The sequence below is a fragment of the Pipra filicauda genome, unplaced genomic scaffold (genome assembly GCF_003945595.2).
Source record: "Pipra filicauda isolate LSUMZ 115617 unplaced genomic scaffold, ASM394559v2 scaffold21_size4447388_pilon, whole genome shotgun sequence".
Classification (NCBI taxonomy): Eukaryota; Metazoa; Chordata; class Aves; order Passeriformes; family Pipridae; genus Pipra; species Pipra filicauda.
In genome coordinates, this window is record NW_024104332.1 from 856,757 (window position 1) to 874,149 (window position 17,393).

A 17,393-nucleotide genomic window follows, 5' to 3' on the forward strand; every position below is an offset into this window, starting at 1 on the left:
CTGGAAGATCACAGTAAGGTAATGTCAATACAAAACTGAGACACCTCTCAATGATCATGCAAATGATCATGAAATTCATTAATCATCCTTTAAAGTCTAAGCAAAGTGTGTATATTTTAAGTGATTAAAAAATGAGCAAGAACTTGGTTTTGCAACACCTCTGAAATCAATTAGCTTGCAATATTATGTCAATGATGAATACTGTTAATGTATTTATTCAGCATACCATTATCTCTGTGAGTTATGTTAAAATGACTATTAAAAGGAACCCAAACACTGTGAGAAATGTACCTGCATGTACCATACATTATTCTGGACATGGAAACCTGCAAAGAAACGGACCCGAAAAAGTATGGTGGCACAGGCACAGTTATGTCAGAGCAAATTATGACCGTGGAGTCAAGGTACAGACAGGTTACAGGACTTGCCAGCTGACAGACAGCAGGTTGGCCCAGGGTATCAGAAAGAGAAATCAGATCCACTAATCCTTATTCTGGACATCAGCCCCTGGAACATCCTGGTGTCACAACAACACTGAATGAGATTTTTTTATTTAAAAATTTTACACTGTATTAGCAGGGGAATTAGAAGCAAAAATCTATGAAAATTTAACATTTTGAATTTATGTTCTTTTAGTTGTCCTTCACGTCTGCACCACCTGTTGCCATTGTCTACTCTCCTTAGCTGTACTTTACCAGCCCTTTTTGGCTTAAGCAATAAGCAAAAGAGGGTGGGACTAAAGAAGTAATTCCACAGACAGCAACATCCTAAAAACAGCCTGGAAAGCTTAAAAATAAAGTGGGAGATCTAGGCATGAAAGCATAAATCCCTGCACTGGCAGTACAACAATGCCCAGAGAGATCTTCTACAAATGTCTGTGGGTGTCAGCATCGTACTTAATTTATACTTAGCTTACAAGAGAATTAATGTCTGCATCCAGGTACAACCACATGGGTGTAATGACATCAGCAAGCCTGGTTTATATGCAAAGTTCAGGCCAGCACTAATTTTGGGCTCTCATTGTAAGGTTTGCAAAGGGCAGATGTTTCCCTGCTTGTGCGGGGAAATGCAGAATGCCCACTTTAATAAGGCAAGAGAACAAAGTAGGGTCTTATCAGGCTTTATAGCACAAAGATTATTCCCTTACTAAATCAACGCTGCCATGGCATTAGCATCTTGATTAAACCACTAAAAACCATGCCCATCCTTTCAAATCAGAGAAACATAACCCATCGTCACACCAATTATTTATTATATACTACATACAGGCTAAACACCAGCAGACACAGTTTCAAGAGCTGCTAAAGAATAGGAAATAAAGTGAAAATAAAAGAATAACAGTATGTGAGACAGACTATGGCACATAGCAACAGATCCTTACCACTATTTTACATCTTCAGCCCACGTGGGCCTGTGTCCTTGCTTTTGCAAACATGGTGAACCCGCTACTCTCCAGCCCTGCTCCCCATCAAGCACAACCACTAAACCCACTCTGTTCCTCAAGTGGTTCCCTCTCCTCAGCTGGTCATTAGGCCAGGTTGGATGGGGCTTGGAGCAACCTGGGCTAGTGGAAGGTGTCCCTGCCCATGGCAGGGGGCGGAACAAGATGAACCTTAAGGTCCCTTCCAACCCAAAGCATCCTATGATTTACTCTGTGCCAGTCTCCCTGCCCTAACAAATGCACATGGCTGGGTCTGCATTTCATCAGAAATCAAGCATGTAAAGCAGGGCAGCCTGGCCAGCCAGGAATCCCAGGCAGGGCTTGTATGATCCTGCTGAACCCTCCACAGCAGAGACTCAGGATCACACTCCCCATCCAGGTTTCCCATTATCTTGTTTGAAGCCCTAGATTAACACAGCAGGACTCCAGTGTGGGAACTGCCACGGTAATTTGCTCCTACTTATGCTGACAGCCCTCTGTGGCCCCAGGCCAAATAACAGGCACAGATTAATATATTTTATGTCTGCCATGTTTTCCTGCCTGAAAAAGGATATGAAAACCTTCCACAGACTACATCCTGGATCCTTAGCTTTCATTCACACCCAGCCTAAGATATATCTACTCTAATAGAATTTTGGCTAAGAAATTATTTTTAAAGGTAGAGTTTCTACACTGTATGCATAAGTGTCTCAAGTACTGAAAGGTAAAATTGTTTTTAAAATACCTATAACTCCTACAGGCACATTGAGTAAACTCTGCTTATGTGTAAGTCGTGTACTGTGTACATGCAGACAGATTATTCTGAGTATTCCAAGTTCCACAGTGCACCACAAAAACAGCTGGTGAAAATACTTGATAAAGAGGAATTCTCCTTGACATAATAAAATACTTATGAAAACAGCAAACCCACCAAATGTAATACAGATATACAGATGATGAATCCACAGCTTGAGAGTAATCCCTGGCTTTTAGGATGTCCTCAAACTGTTTCTAGACACACCTCATGCCACAATCAATCAGCACTTTGCAAAAAACACCACAGCCCCATTCTCTGCTTTTCCACCACAACTCCTTCCTTGTGTATAAGACTCCACTGGAGTGAGACCTATACAATGAACTAAGGTCAGGGAACATATCTGTGTTAAAACTGAACTTCATTTTACTGGGCTGATTTTAATTTGTATCACCCTTCAGACCCAGTTCCCAGAGCAGCCACATGAAACTGCTGCTACAGGTGTGAGGGCAGCGAAGAGGGTGGAAAAAGGACTGAGTGAGAAATAAGAGGTTTGCTGCTTTTGGCAGCATCAGCAGTCTAACACTGCAATATTGAGATTGAGGCCATCTAAGTCACCCCACCTGCTTGCTTTCAGATGCTCATTCTCACAGGGAGGAGAATTTGGACAGAGAACAGGCTCTCAGAAGATTTCTTACAACACTAATAATTCTAAAATTACCTCAAGTAGCAAATTTGATGTACATGTTTCATAACAGCAATACTCTTCAGATGTTGTCTTCCAGAAATAAGAAGTGACTAAAAGCACTGAGAAAACAGCTTATCTCTGTGGGACCTGAGAGTGAGGGGCAGGCAAAACCCAGACACTGAAGACTCAACCCAACACTGAACCGCTGCATCTGATCTTGTTCCATCACAACAACACAGAAAGGTAAATAGATTATTGCTGCACAATCTGTTCTCTGAAAATTGCCTCCCTCCACAGCTTTTGTACTATCTTCTAGCAGCACCGTTTTCACAGGTCTGCTGCCACAAGACAACTGGGTCTCTTACAGTTTCTTGGGTTTTTTGCAGGAGGGAAATCCAGAAAGGGGCCTGAAAGCTGGAAGGGGGCACACCAATCTCCAGATGTCTTGGCCTTACCCACCACCACAAACAGATCCTCTCTGGGACAGTAATGATTTGTTTTCCCTAAGAGGTGGATGTGACTTTTTCCTGCTACAAGGCAGAATCTGTACAGTCATTGCTATGCTCCCAAATTATCACAAGTAAACCACCTTCAAATAAATGTCTTCACAATCCTTCCAGTTGAGAATGTGTACCAAGCCATATTATGGGTCTTAAAACATAACTTAAATTCATCAGTACAGAGAAGGAAATACAACACTTTCTATTTTTAAGGGTGATCCTACAGAAAGCTGCTGCTTAGAAAGCAACTTGCCAGTAAATCCACCTGTCAAAATTCAGAACTGAATTTTTTTTTCCCCAGAGAACAGTTCTGCACCGAGACACCAATAATTGCCTTCCAGTACAAAGATATTTTCTGTAATATTCCATGCGTGGAAGATGCCCTTGAATAAGAAAGGAAAGAGATCAGGTACAATGTCTGAGGCTCACTGCATGTCATCTGAGGTGAATCACAGAAGACGCCTTGAAAGGAAAAATACATCATCCATGCAAAGGGAAAAAACAGTCTGCCATGCCAGGAATTATGGAGCACAGTAAAGCTGCCTGATAAACTCTTACCTTAAGTGTGGTTTGCACTTAAAAGCTAGGGCAAAGACATTACACCAAAAAGAAAACCCATGATTTCTAACATAAGGTGCTTTTAGAAAATACAGACTGAGCTCAGCAGAGTACACATATGTAGACAACAAAAATGTCAAGTTATCTAGAAACACCTCCACTGGCTAATAGTAAAGAACAACCCGAGTGCTGCAGGCACATCTTACCCCCAGCTCAGAGCTCTGGGCTCTTTAGACAGCCTCCTCCTGCCATACAGGTAAAGCCCTCTCTAAATGCTGCAGAACTACCCCTGCATCTACAGGCATGATTTAACCAGGCTGCAACTTTTCAATTCAGTACTAACTTGCACACAATTTTTTGTATATTGTTGCAGGATATCCTTTTAATTTTGACCTCAGTACATCAGGAGGATGCCAGTGCCGAAGAACAAGTATCCCTCTAGTGTAGTAGGCTTAGTTCTGATTTAGAAGCCCTTTCCCAAGCACACTTTTCCTTCACTGCAGTAGGACAGTAGGTCCTCCTAAGTAGGTCTGCATCCTAATTTAACAAACCCACTCTTTTTCCTATTCTTCATCAATATAGAAAAAGACCCACTTCCAGCCTAAAGAAAGTACAACTGCTGTGACAGCCCCAGCAGATGCCACCTCTCACACCTGCTCATGGCACTAACGAGGATGAAACCCCCTGTGCAGGCAGCAGAAGGCCTTGAGAGGCTGCATTATCCACCTCTTTCCTCTGCCCTTCTTACCCCAGCCTAACCCACCGAGTTGCCCACAGGATGGCTCCTGATCAATCTCTGTTAGGAGATGCTTCCCTCTGTTCCAGCCCCGGCAGCAGCGGTGGTTTCACAAAGCTTATCCCCACACATTTAGTGAGACCAGCTTTTTTCCTGAAGCCCTATTTCCTTAACCCAGAATATACCTCTGAGCAACCAACACCACCACGAGAATTTTACCTGTGCACGTTTCAAAGCTCTCATGATTTGCTGTTTCACATTTCAGTTAAACAACTGCCCTTGCCCATCTCTCCTGTGTGGTTAGTTAGCTGGTATAAAAGATAAGATGCCCGATTCCAAAAACTCTGTGTGATGTCTCATCATCACATTGCTACAGCTCCCGATAAATATCTACTTTTTCCTAAGAGATTTTAAGTAATAATAATACTTGGCACTTACATCCTACTTTACATCTCGAAAGCACTGTACAAACATGTACCTAATTAATCTTCCCAATTTCTCCATGAAAAAAATCTACAAGGAATTAGGATTATTAATAAAAATTACTCTCTTTAGTTGTTAAATCTTGATGGCCTACTTGGCTCTGAGCATGAAGAAAAATATATGTGACTCAAGGACTTCACAATGTAAATTGTGAAGAATTTGTTGAAGAACTGCCCAAGGCACTTGTTATGCTGACAGCAGAATTCAGCCCTCTCAAAAATTCAGATGAAATCAAAAACCATAATCAAGTTTGGATTGGAAAATCACATAATTTCCACACTAAACCAAAAAATTTAAATCCCAAACCTGAAAGTTTGTAGTCAAAGCAAGCACAGCAGGACCCCTGGGTGCTTCATTTCATGTGACATAAGATCATTCAAGGAACACAGAAAATGCAAGAACTAAAAAAAAAAAAAAAAAAAAAAAAAAAAAAAAAAAAAAAAAAAAAAAAAAAAAAAAAAAAAAAAAATCCTACTAACAGAGAGGAAAAAATCCACAGGTTGTTTATTTATGGTCCTGAACAATCAGGCATTAAAATAACTAGAGTTTTCTGACAGCTTCTTTTACAAATTTGGTGATTTTTCTACCAAGTCCTGATACAACACAGAGGGTATGTTATTAGCACTCACACGTGACCTTCTCCTGGGTTTGGATGAGAAACAAATACTGCATCTCTCAGCAACCTTTAATGCAGTGTTGCTGCATCCACACTAAATTACACACCACAGCTTCAGGAATCCATTTAAAAATAAGATAAACAGTTCCCCAACTTGCAGGCATCAGTCGAGACATTTACATGTCAGAGTTAAATCTCACAATCCTCATTTTGTTTGCTAAATCTTATAAAATAAACAGATTTGTGTTGCTCACAAAAGCAGCCTGAACTGTCAGACCTGCTCTCTGGATGAGGATTGTAAGAGCAGACAAAAAAGAGTCAGCTATCCTTCCTGGAAGAGCCAGCACTTCAGCCTCTGGTGGACTCAGGTGGGGAACAGGGCTGGATGAGAAATATCATTTACACGCAGATGAGACGCAGCACTGCATAAAAATGTGGAATTATCCCATTCCTAGGGAGTCAGTGAATGACCTCTTCAGGCCACATCCCTCCAGCTGAACATTTCAGAACACATTCCCAGAGTTCAGAGCCCTGCATGAACAAAATTAGGAGCTAAGTCCTAACAAAAAAAAATCCAGCTTTATTACTGTTTGTTATCTTCTCACTTCAGCTTGTATTTGAATCTTACAGGATTTCAACTCAAAACAAAACCAAAGACACAAAGTCATTTCAATGGCACATAGCTGGGTATGACACACCTTTCCTGGGAGGATTCACCATCCAGGAATGAGGTGGGATATTAACTCATGAACTGCAGTTGGTGCTGCTCCAATACCAATCCCTATCACTAGGACAAATGTATTCCAACATATCACTTGAAGCATCTAGTGAGAACGTGGCCTTGGGAGAGAAGGAAAACAGAGAAAAGAAAATACTATGTGTAGAAGGAGGTTAAACAAGACCACAGTAAACACCAAAAGAATATATTTGGAGGGATCTAAAAGGTGTGTAGACGTGGCACTTGGGGAGACAGTTTAGTGCTGGGGTTGGCAGTGTTATGTTAATGGCTGGACTCCAACTTAAAGGTCTTTTCCAACCTAAATTCTACAGCTCTATGATTCTGTATTTCATTGGGGGGGGGGGGAAGCAAGCCTTCAAAAACAATTGCTAAATATAATGGAAACTTCCAAATGAGATACAGTAGCCTCCTAGAGCACAGAGACCTAAGACACACTGGCATGTTTTAGCTGAAAGCAGGATTTCCTAGCATTTGTCACAATTCACCACTTGCAAAAACGTATATACATTTTTTCACCATGTTAAGGAACTCAAATAACATTGAAATATCTTACATTATTATTTGAAAATTACTGAATATTCCTTAGAGAAATTACTAAGCTTTTAAAATTATTCTGCTACTTCTTCCAAAACACATACTGAAAACAAAGCAGAACTATCTAAAACACCGTCACCTTCCTTCATATCACAAATTCCCTTATGTAAAAACAATTGATAGGTTTCCAAAGTAAAATAGCTCTCAAGAAAATAGCAGGACAGTTCTTTTACACAGAAAGTAATTTGAGCTAACCATGGACAACTACTGGGAAGAAAATGGTAGCTGTTTAATAAATATTTCTTTTAGATGAACCGTTTCCTACTTCTTTCTATTCTGTAGCTTGATTACGATGATTCACTACTAAAACTTTAATTTAAACATTGCTACTGGATTAATTTAAAAGAGCCAACCCTCGAATTACTTGTGAAGAGAATTAATACAAAAGTTCAAGGGATACCAATTCTTTTGCGGTGTGTGAATGATCACACAAGCTGAGCTAAATGGAAAACACTACTTTGATCTCAGTTAAACCAACTTGGCCTCAAACATGGAATTTTGTTGAGAAAAAACTTCCACCTGTAACACCAAGTTCAATGGGGCTCTGAGATCCAGGAAGTTGATCCCATTATGTTCTTACATTATCTGCAGAGAGAGGTTTTGCTGGCACTGTTTTAATTACTAAAACTTGGAAGCCATACAGAATTTCCTGTGGAAGTTGGTGAAGAGGAAAAAATTCCCCTCTTCCCATAGCCTAGGAAAGAGAATGTAGAAGACAGAGGCCTTCTCTCCACAGGAGAGATTTAGGAAGAAATTAAACCAGTGAATTGGCATAGTTTCAGGTTTATCACCTGCTCAGTGACCTCCCAAAGGACACGGCAGGTGGGTGGGTTGGCAGTTCCCTTTCTTGCTCCTGCAATTGCATTTCCCAAATTGCTTGGCTGCAATTCCATAATGCCAGTGCAACGTCTTGCCAACCCTAAGGAAGTCCAGTATCTTACAGCTTTCATCAGAAGGCAGATAATCTTCCTCTCTTAACCCAGTGCCCTGGTTAAATCGAATCCTAAGATGGTGCCATGGGTATAACTCCATGGAAAGGGTAGAGTAAAAGATTTTTGTTTTCAAACAAGGGTACTAAAACCCACCCCTGTATTCTAGACTGCAGGGAAAGACAAGTGTTTTCCATCCTGTGGGGTGTGGCAACCATAGAGTTTCAGTTCCAGGAGATCTGGATATATTCTACTACCACAGTAAGGCTGCAGCAGAGAATTCACATCCTCCTTATTATACCAATCCCTTCTGCTCACTAGATCTTAACACAGCACTAAATATCCAGTGTCTGGAATTCTTTCTTGTGTTCTTATCCAGGCCAACACAACAGACCTTGATTTAGGAGTACAAAGCCTTCATAAGTCTCATACCCTGCCTGAAAACTGAACTGGAAACCTCAGCCAGCACAGACTAACTCGGCACTGAAAATGAATGCCTGGCAGTAAAGTGGGTCACAGACCTTCCTCCCACAGACCTTCCTCCTTTTTAGTAACTCTGCTCCCTAACTACACATTGTAGAATAGGAATTGATACTTCAAAATTAAAATTTTTTTTCTCTGTAGCTTTTAACATCACTAATGACTCCTCTCTCCCAATATGGTGCAGGGCAAATGACAAAAGGATGGAGAGGTTCAGGGTTTGAGAAGGGAAAAAGTGGAGGTGGCATCACAAAGCCCTAGAGGTGTTTGTGACCTTTGTAAGGTCACGTCCCCAGTGACACTCAGTTCCACAGGAGGGGAGTGGCACCAAAGTCATGCAGCCTGAATAACCACACCTGTGCAGAAGGATCCATTTCTCTAGAGACTGAGGACAGATCCATACAGATGTGGAAACCAGACCTTCTGCTGGAAGCACCTTGGAACCTGCAGTCTCAGTTAAGGCCTGCTTTTCCTCTTTTTTACACAAAATAAAAAACAGAGAGAGAGAGAAAATCAGATTCTGCTTCTTAAAATTTAGTATGCAATGCATCTACTTTGATATAGGCTCAGGCTTTTATTTCCCCAAACAATAATAGTTTAAAACATCCCAGCTATACCAAGAAGATACATCGGCTCATACTGCTCATAACTTTCAGTTCTTCTTGACTCTGTTCTCTTGATATTGTTTGTTTCTCCTAACTCATTATTTCAGACCTAAAATAATGTTGGAAACCCTTCTGCATGTAGCAAGCATCCTTCGCTAGATCTGTAAAGCACAAGACATTTTAAATCCTGTATTAATAACACACAATTTTTCTAAACATCAAACGATCCTCGGGTTCAGAAGAGAAGGCACATATTGATTAAGTGAGGAGGCAGATGAGTAAGCAAAGTCATCTGGGTCTAAAAGGTATTTAACTTGATTTCTTAAGTCCTACCATTTTCCTGCATATAGACTATGCAGACTGTACAGAATCATTTAGACCTAAGGCCAGCATGGACATATGGCTTTGGGAATCTAAAATGCAGGCTGGCATGGCAGTTTTATCCCAGAGCTGCAGTTCTGTGCAGAATACAGAAATTGTCTTTTCAAGGCAGTTCTGGGAAGGGAAGCAAAGGATATTTCTGTTGCTGCTATATTTGGAACCACTATCACATTCAAAGAAATAACAAAGGACATGGCATTGCCATTTTCTGTGCAGCAGCCTACCTCTCCTAGACATTCTCCAAGTATTAATATATGCCCTTGGGACTATGGATACAGGCACATAAAAATATAACTCTTATGACACTAAGAAATAAACCAAAAAATGCTCCCAGCTTTTATTTAGTGCATAAGACACATTACTTGAGGGTATATATTGGAGAGAGAGCTAAGAAAATAGCTCATTCATTATTTAAATTGGGGAATGGACTCAGAGAGGTTTTATTAATGTTCAAAGAAGTAAAAAGCCAGAATCTCCTTATGCAGAGTATATCTGTCTAAATCCTGTTTACAGCACAGACATTTGACAACATTATTGAAGTTCTAAATTATTTATATAGTGTAGCAGTACTTTGGGTAATTTTTTTTCTGCCTTTTTTCCCCTTTATGTATTAAAAACAATCATGAAAATATCCTTCCAAGGTCACTTTACCCAATTCCTCATATAAGATAAAATGACAAGTCCATAAATCATTATAACAGTGAAGTATTGTAAAGTATATCTAGAGTTCAGTACCACAACCTGCAGTGAATCATCTTCAATCAATTAACAGATTACCTCAATTCAACAAAATCCAATACCTGCATTTTCCTGATTAATACCTTTTATACATCTAGAGTTCTGGTAATTATATATGGAAATTAAACACTTGTGGACACAGGATGCAAGGGCTTGGGAGACTGGCAGAAATCTCCCTTAAATAGATAACTCTGACAGCCAGAGCTGTGTGTGTTATTCACAAAATTAGGGTTCCTAACACACCTGGATTTACTGTGGCCTAAATGCTGTCAGCTTAAAAGTCTTGGTATCAAGATTTCTAAAACAGGTACAGTGGCATGTCCTCAAAGGCATGACGGTTTCTGGCTGGGACGGGGCATTCCGGTGCAAAAAAGTCCTTACACCTCTGCCAACCTGCCCAGAAGTCCGATGGGATTCCTTTGGAGGCATCACCACGCAGGTACTTCTGAAAACCCTCCAATTCAACCCAAAGGGCAGCTGCCTCCACCGACTCAGGACAGATGATGGGTTCTGAAAAATAAACTGACCACTCGCACACACCTTGGGATGGGAAAGAGCTGGGGCCTCCAGCTGGAGGGGCTGCTTTAGAGCCACTTCTATGCCAAACCCTTCTAACAGCTGAAGATGGACCTGACCTCTGCCCAGGAAAGGAAACAACGGCTGCTAATCCCCCAAGGAAATGCTGATTAGCCCAGTCTGGAGAGGGCAAAACAGGAGCTGAAAGCATCACAAGTGTTCAGGGCCAGGAGAGCCAGAAGCAAGATGAACACATGGAGGTGGAAACTCGAGGTAGCAGGAGAGCAGCCCTCGGAGGTGCCCGTGCCAGGGGATGGAGGCAGCACACACAGGTGAGTCTGTCCCTGCCCTGCCTTAACAGAGCCCTGACTGCTGCTCTTCTAAAACTGATGAGAGGGTTTCCTTCTGGGGACTATGATTAAATCCCACTACACTGAAATTCAGGCAAACATCAGCAGCATCCAGATAATGATCCAGCAGACTGGAAATGATAGTTCTGCCTGATACTGGGCAATGCTGGGCAGTAGTCAGGAGCCAGGATCCTGGGAGAAGATTGGCAGCGCTACATGAAAATGCTGGGGCCAATTTTAAACTTGATTGTCCAACCAGTAATTTTGCTTTGGCAGTTTAGGGATGAGAACAGCTGCAATGTGGAGAGATTCACAGTAGGTTACCTGAGAAAATGGGCAACAATCAAACACTTATCCTGAGATTGGTTAATGCTGCCAGTATTCAAGATACCCTCTCTCACACAGCTTTCCTTAAGTGCATCCAATATAGCAATCACTAGGGGTGGAGTAGACATATTTTTAGTTATCTGTGAGTTGTAGCCATACATTTAACTGGTGAAAGCATGGTTATTTTAAACTATTCATCAAAACACACAAGAATTACACAGAATACGATGAGTTAGAAGGGACCCACAAGGATCAGAGTCCAACTCCTGGCCCTGCACAGGACAACCCCAAGAGTCACACCATGTGCCTGAGAGCATCATCCAAACACTTCTTGAGCTCTGTCAGCCTTGGGGCTGTGCCCACTGCCCTGGGGAGCCTGTTCAGTGCCCAACCACCCTCTGGGGGAAGAACCCTGTTCTAATATCCAACCTAAACCTCCCCTGACACAACTTGAGACCATTCCCTTAGGTCCTGTAGCTGCTCACCACAGAATTGCTTTACAATGAACACACCCACGGCTGAACAGAACTGGGAGAACTCCAACCAGGGCACCTGGTTGGAGTTATTTAACTGCAAAAACCCTTCAGTGCCATTAAGATTCAGAACAGAGGCCAACTTCAAGATAACGTTAGTACGTACAGGAGCTCGAATTTACCATAAAAAAACAAACTAGAGATTCAGACAACAAACTTCAGTTTACCTCTGAAGTTAATGAGAAGGACAGAACCAAGGTTAGAGAGTGTACTACAGAAACTATTTTCTTCACTCTCATGCATGCAAATATTTTTCTTGGGCAAATAACTATCTGACTTTCAAGTAAACACAGACTACCAAAACAAACAGAATTTTTCTAATTGATTAGACTTTCAGATTTTGTACATTTTCCTGCCCCAACAAAACTCACATTAACAAGGCAATATACTATCAAAATAGCTATACCAATATTAATAACATGAAAATAAAAAGGAAATTTAACATTCTAAAGTCTTAGAGTTATCTGATCAGTAACTAAATTCTATTATCGTGCTTTAATTAAGATATTATACACTCAGTTTTCTTGAATGCTCACAATCATAATTACTGCATGGGTGGGTGAACCCTGGAATTACTTTTAATAGAACTTAGCATGTGTATTAGTTCCCCACAGGCTATAGATATTAATAAAAAAGCCACCTTCCATCAACAGGAAAAGAAAAGTAGAGATAGAAGTTACTGTGACAAAAAAAAGCAACCCTGAAGACAGAATTTTAACAGAACTTAAATCTAACTGTTTTTAGTAAGCCCCTTGGGAACATTACTATCACCAACCTTTTCTAATTTAGCTACCAAAGTGTCTAAACTCCACTTTTGCAACTACTACTCATATGAGAGGCTCAAGTCCTTTGAGCCACTCCTTATGCTTTGAAATACATAATTTTTTCAATTTCTGAGGAGCTTTACCCACTTACAAGCCGAGACAACTGCATGCCAGTTGGTGCTGCTGGTAAAATATGACATCAGCTTCTTCAACACCTGCAAAGTGAGGGTAACAGGATCTTACAGGAATAATTTCAGGAATACTTTATGCCTTTAAGTCTTCTGTTGAAAGAGATGCCAAGAGGAGTAGGTGATTAAACAGCCATTAGTCACATTATTACTATTTTCAAGGAAAGCTAGCAAGAATTATAGTACAAAACTCCTCAGTAGTATATGTAATAGACTGCTATCATTATATACATATAGATATAGCAGTAAGTCAATTATACATCAAGTAGTATATATATTTATACACCTGGGGAAGAACAAAGATGTAAACCGTGTGAGTGAAGGTCTCCCAGCTCGGCCCCAGACAAGGAATTCAGCAGCTTCAAAGGCTCAGGAGCAGCAGACATGACCAGAGCTGGCTGCCAGGGGATGCAGGATAAAAACAAAGCAAGTACAAGGCTGTCTTTCTTTCCTGCATTCCCTCTGGTTTTCAAAGGAACACTCCACTCTGATACCAAAGATGATGTTTTTTAGAAGGCTGTCAGGAATGTGGAGTGTAAGATATGCAGGCAGGCTCACAGATCTGGCAGAATAAGCCAAAGGTTTCAGTCGTTGACATCTGCATTGTTCTGCCTCCTCTCCTAGTCTTGGTTATGTCAACGCGCTCAGCGTGTGCTGAGCTGTGACTCCAGCACCTTGCTGCATGTGTCAGACCTTCCCTGGTTACTGCTGCTCTCTGAAAGCACATCTTATTCCCTGGGTCTGTCTAATAACAGATTTAAGACTTATCCATCACACTTTTACTGTCCTTTAGAGGTTCTTTAGGGAGCTTGGATATTTAACTCTCTGAATCCCAGTTTTAGAAATCATGAAGTACAGGTTACTCCTAGATTTATTCCCACATTAAAGACAAACAAATATCTGTATTTAAAACCCTAGTTGTTAAAACATAAAAAGACTTAAAGAATATGAAACAACATTGACTTTACACATTGCAGTTGCAAAACATCTCATATGGGACACAGGAACTCTGTAATAGGTTCAGTGTCTCCAGTCCAGAGGAGGCCACCAAGATTATCAGAGGGAATGAGCACCTTTCCTATGAGGAAAGGCTGAGAGGATTGGGATTGGTCAGCCTGGAAAAAAGGAGCCTTTGGGATGACCTAACTGGGGCCTTCCAGCACCTAAAGGGAACTTTTACAAGGAAGGTGGAGAGAGCCTGTTTACAAGGGCCTGGAGTGACAGGACAAAAGGGAATCCACTGACAGAGGGCAGGGTTATATTGGATAACAGAATGGAATTCTTCCCTGTGAGAGTGGGGAGGCCCTGGCACAGGTTGCCCAGAGAAGCTGTGGCTGCCCCATCCCTGGAAGTGTTCAAGGCCAGGTTGGACAGGGCTTGGAGCAACCTGGGCTAGTGGAAGGTGTCCCTGCCCTCGCATGGGGGTGGACAAAGATGGTCTTTAAGGTCCCTTCCCACCCAAATCATGATTATAGGATTTATTCTATCTACTGGGTCACTAACATTTCTCAGGCAGTTAAGCTGAAAATGAATTAGCACCTTCAGAAAAAATTATGATTGCATGAATATGACCAATTACTTGGCAAGAATAACTTTTGGGCTTCAATATTCAATGACAATCCTAAAACCCTGCACCATCTCACTTCATTTAGCTAATTGTAAGTGGATTTGTTGTTTTCAAACTTTAGGGAGCATCACATTCTCCTGCAAAAGTTCTGAGGACACAGCCAACCAGCAAGAAGGATGCTCCAGAATACTTCAGACAAGGATGTTAGAGGAAAAGCCCAAAGATGCAGTTTTCCAAGTGTACCAAATGTTTCTGCCCAGAAGCTTCCTCTAAAACAGAAGAATAGCCCTCTTAAGAGAGCAGCATAAGGGCTGTTTCCTAAAACATGCTGTTGTCTAAACAACCATAATTATGAGCCCTCTCTCTCCTCCATCCCTGTTCCATTCTGTCTGCCAGATAAGGATCATCTTTACTTGTTTATCCAGTATTCTTTCTTCTGTAGTTAAATAGTAGATAAAGCAAAAATATCATTATAATTCCTAGATTGGAAATAGATCTGCAAACTCATCTTCTGATTCTTCCACATTTTTAACTGAAGAATCATTCATCAATTGCTTTCTTTCAAATGCTCTTTCCTGATAGAAGACCAAAAAAGGGGAAGAGGAGGAGGAGTGCTTTTCTTCTCCTTCTCTTCTGCTAATGCAGCAATTTTGTAAGATATTAACTTAATTTAGCACAAGACAACAAGAGCAGCCATTTGGTTCTTTACCTGCCCATGGTCAAGGGAGTATTTCACTGTTGGACTCACAGGGCTCGGTGTGTCCCTCAGAATTCTGCCCTGGTTGCAGTGTCTACACTTGCTATTGCCTCACCTCCAATAACTCCCCACGCAAAAAAGACTTAAGTTCTAGGCTGCACAGACCTCCTGGAGTCAGGAAAAGACCTGGCTGATTTGGAGGAGGTGCCCCCACTCCAGCCAAATGGTTCATTTCGAAACACTCCATTTGTGCTGAACTTCTGTGCTCAGCTTAGGCTGGATTTTTTCCCAAGTCAGAAAGGTCAGCTTTGACACACTCTGTAGGAAATGTTTGAATGTTTGACACAGAAATACTTCTAAATGCAATAATAAAAAGTTCAAAAGCAGCAAACCAAGATGAACTATGTAGTCTGGTTTCAAATGAAACATTTATTTACTTAAAGCCACTTTTTCCCCCTCTTTCTTCCTTATCTGAAGAACATGGCAATATTGATTATGGGCAACCAAAACAAGTTTTTCTGGACTTTATTTCAACCACAAAACTCAATAGAAAATTTGCAAAATCCTATTCAGAGGACAATCAGGTGGTGATACCAGTCAAGGATCTAACGTGTAAGTAAAGCTAGTTACAGGGGAAGCTGACTGACAGATAAACAGAATTAGAACTGAACTAAACTAAACTCAGCTCAGCTTTTGTGTTGGCAATACTTCTAAATCTGCACCACCTCTTCACACGAGGTCTCTCAAAAGAAACCTCCAAATTCAATTTGTGTTTCTCTTATTTGTAAAAGACCAAAAAAGAGACTTTTCCCCTTACCTGTGATCCATTCAAGGAGAATGTTGTTCTTTGCTTTACTGAAATAAAGGAAGCAGGCTCAAAGCACCGCTTGTTGCTTGCAGGATAGTAACAATTCCCTCATCTAGAGTATTATGTTCTTAGAGAAACAGATGCATCAAAAGCAGTGTGAACAACAGGTTGAGGGAGGGGATTCTCCTCCTCTACTCCACTCTCGTGAGGCCCCACCTGCAGTGCTGCCTCCAGCTCCAGGGCACCAACATCAGAAGGATTTGGAGCTGCTGGAGTGAGTCCAGAGGAGGCCAGGGAGATGCTCCAAGGTCTGGAGCCCCTCTGCTCTGGAAACAGGCTGGGAGAGCTGGGGGTGTTCAGCTTGGAGAAGAGAAGGCTCTGTGGAGACCTCAGAGTCCCTTCCAGTGCCTAAAGAGGGTCCAAGAGAGCTGGAGAGGGATTTTGGACAAGGGGGAATGGTTTCACATTGCCAGAGGGCAGGGTTAGGTGGGACAGTGGTAAGAAATTGTTGGCTGGGAGAGTGGTGAGGCCCTGGCACAGGTTGCCCACAGAAGCTGTGGCTGCCCCAACCCTGGAAGTGTCCAAGGACAGGATGGACAGGGCTTGGAGCAGCCTGGGATAGTGGGAGGTGTCCCTGCTCATGGCAGGGGGTGGCACTTGGGGGTGGTCTTTGGGGTTCCTTCCAGCCCAAACCATTACCTGATTCTATGTCCTTACAGTTCTGTAACAGGTAGCTAATAAGATGAAAGTTATTAAGAAAAGCCTGTAAGTCAAACATATTTTTTCATAGGAACTGCAAATCTAGTTGAGAATTACACAGAGCAAAAATAAATCCCTAAGTCTCCCTCACTTTCCCAGTAGAGTCCATACTCCACATTTTTTGCTGTTCCTTGTGAGTTCTGTAACACCGGTCCCCACTTAACTTCTCCTGTACCCCGTTACAAGAGCCTTGCAATCTTCAGTACTGTTTTGTTAAATGCAGATTGGTTTACATGTGGGTAATTTATCATTTAATTACTCAGTAATAATTGGAAAAAGATCAAATGATTGCTCCCTTTATAGATCAGATAATTAATGGTTATTTCTATGGTAATTTGTCAAGGCACAGCTGGAAGAATCAGACAACTATTCAGCTAAAGTGCACATAATCATTTTACCATTAACATAATCTGAGTGATACAACTATTTTTTCAATTATACACAGCCCTTCTCCCCTCTCCAGCTACAAGGACCACAGTGAGTACATGTTTTTTTAAGCTGTCCCGGCAGACACCTGGAGGTGCAGTTTAGCAAGATACAAAATAAGTAAAACTAATCCTGTAATAGTGATATGTCATTACATTTGAAAACTGAAACTGCAGCTCCGCAAGCGCCAGAAAGGGAAGGGCAGACGGCAGAACTGTTGAGCTGAGCTGGCTCCAG

General features: G+C 41.5%; 1 protein-coding gene and 1 non-coding gene across 4 annotated transcripts in view; both read right to left on the reverse strand.

Moving 5' to 3' along the window:
- Window positions 1–17,393, reverse strand: part of SPAG16 (sperm associated antigen 16) — a 380,760-nt gene that overhangs the window by 262,390 nt on the left and 100,977 nt on the right. The gene's annotated exons all lie outside the window — the stretch shown is intronic.
- LOC113995526 lies at window positions 9,961–10,023 on the reverse strand. Its single transcript, XR_003543431.1, has one exon. It is a non-coding gene; the product is annotated as a small nucleolar RNA SNORD78 (small nucleolar RNA).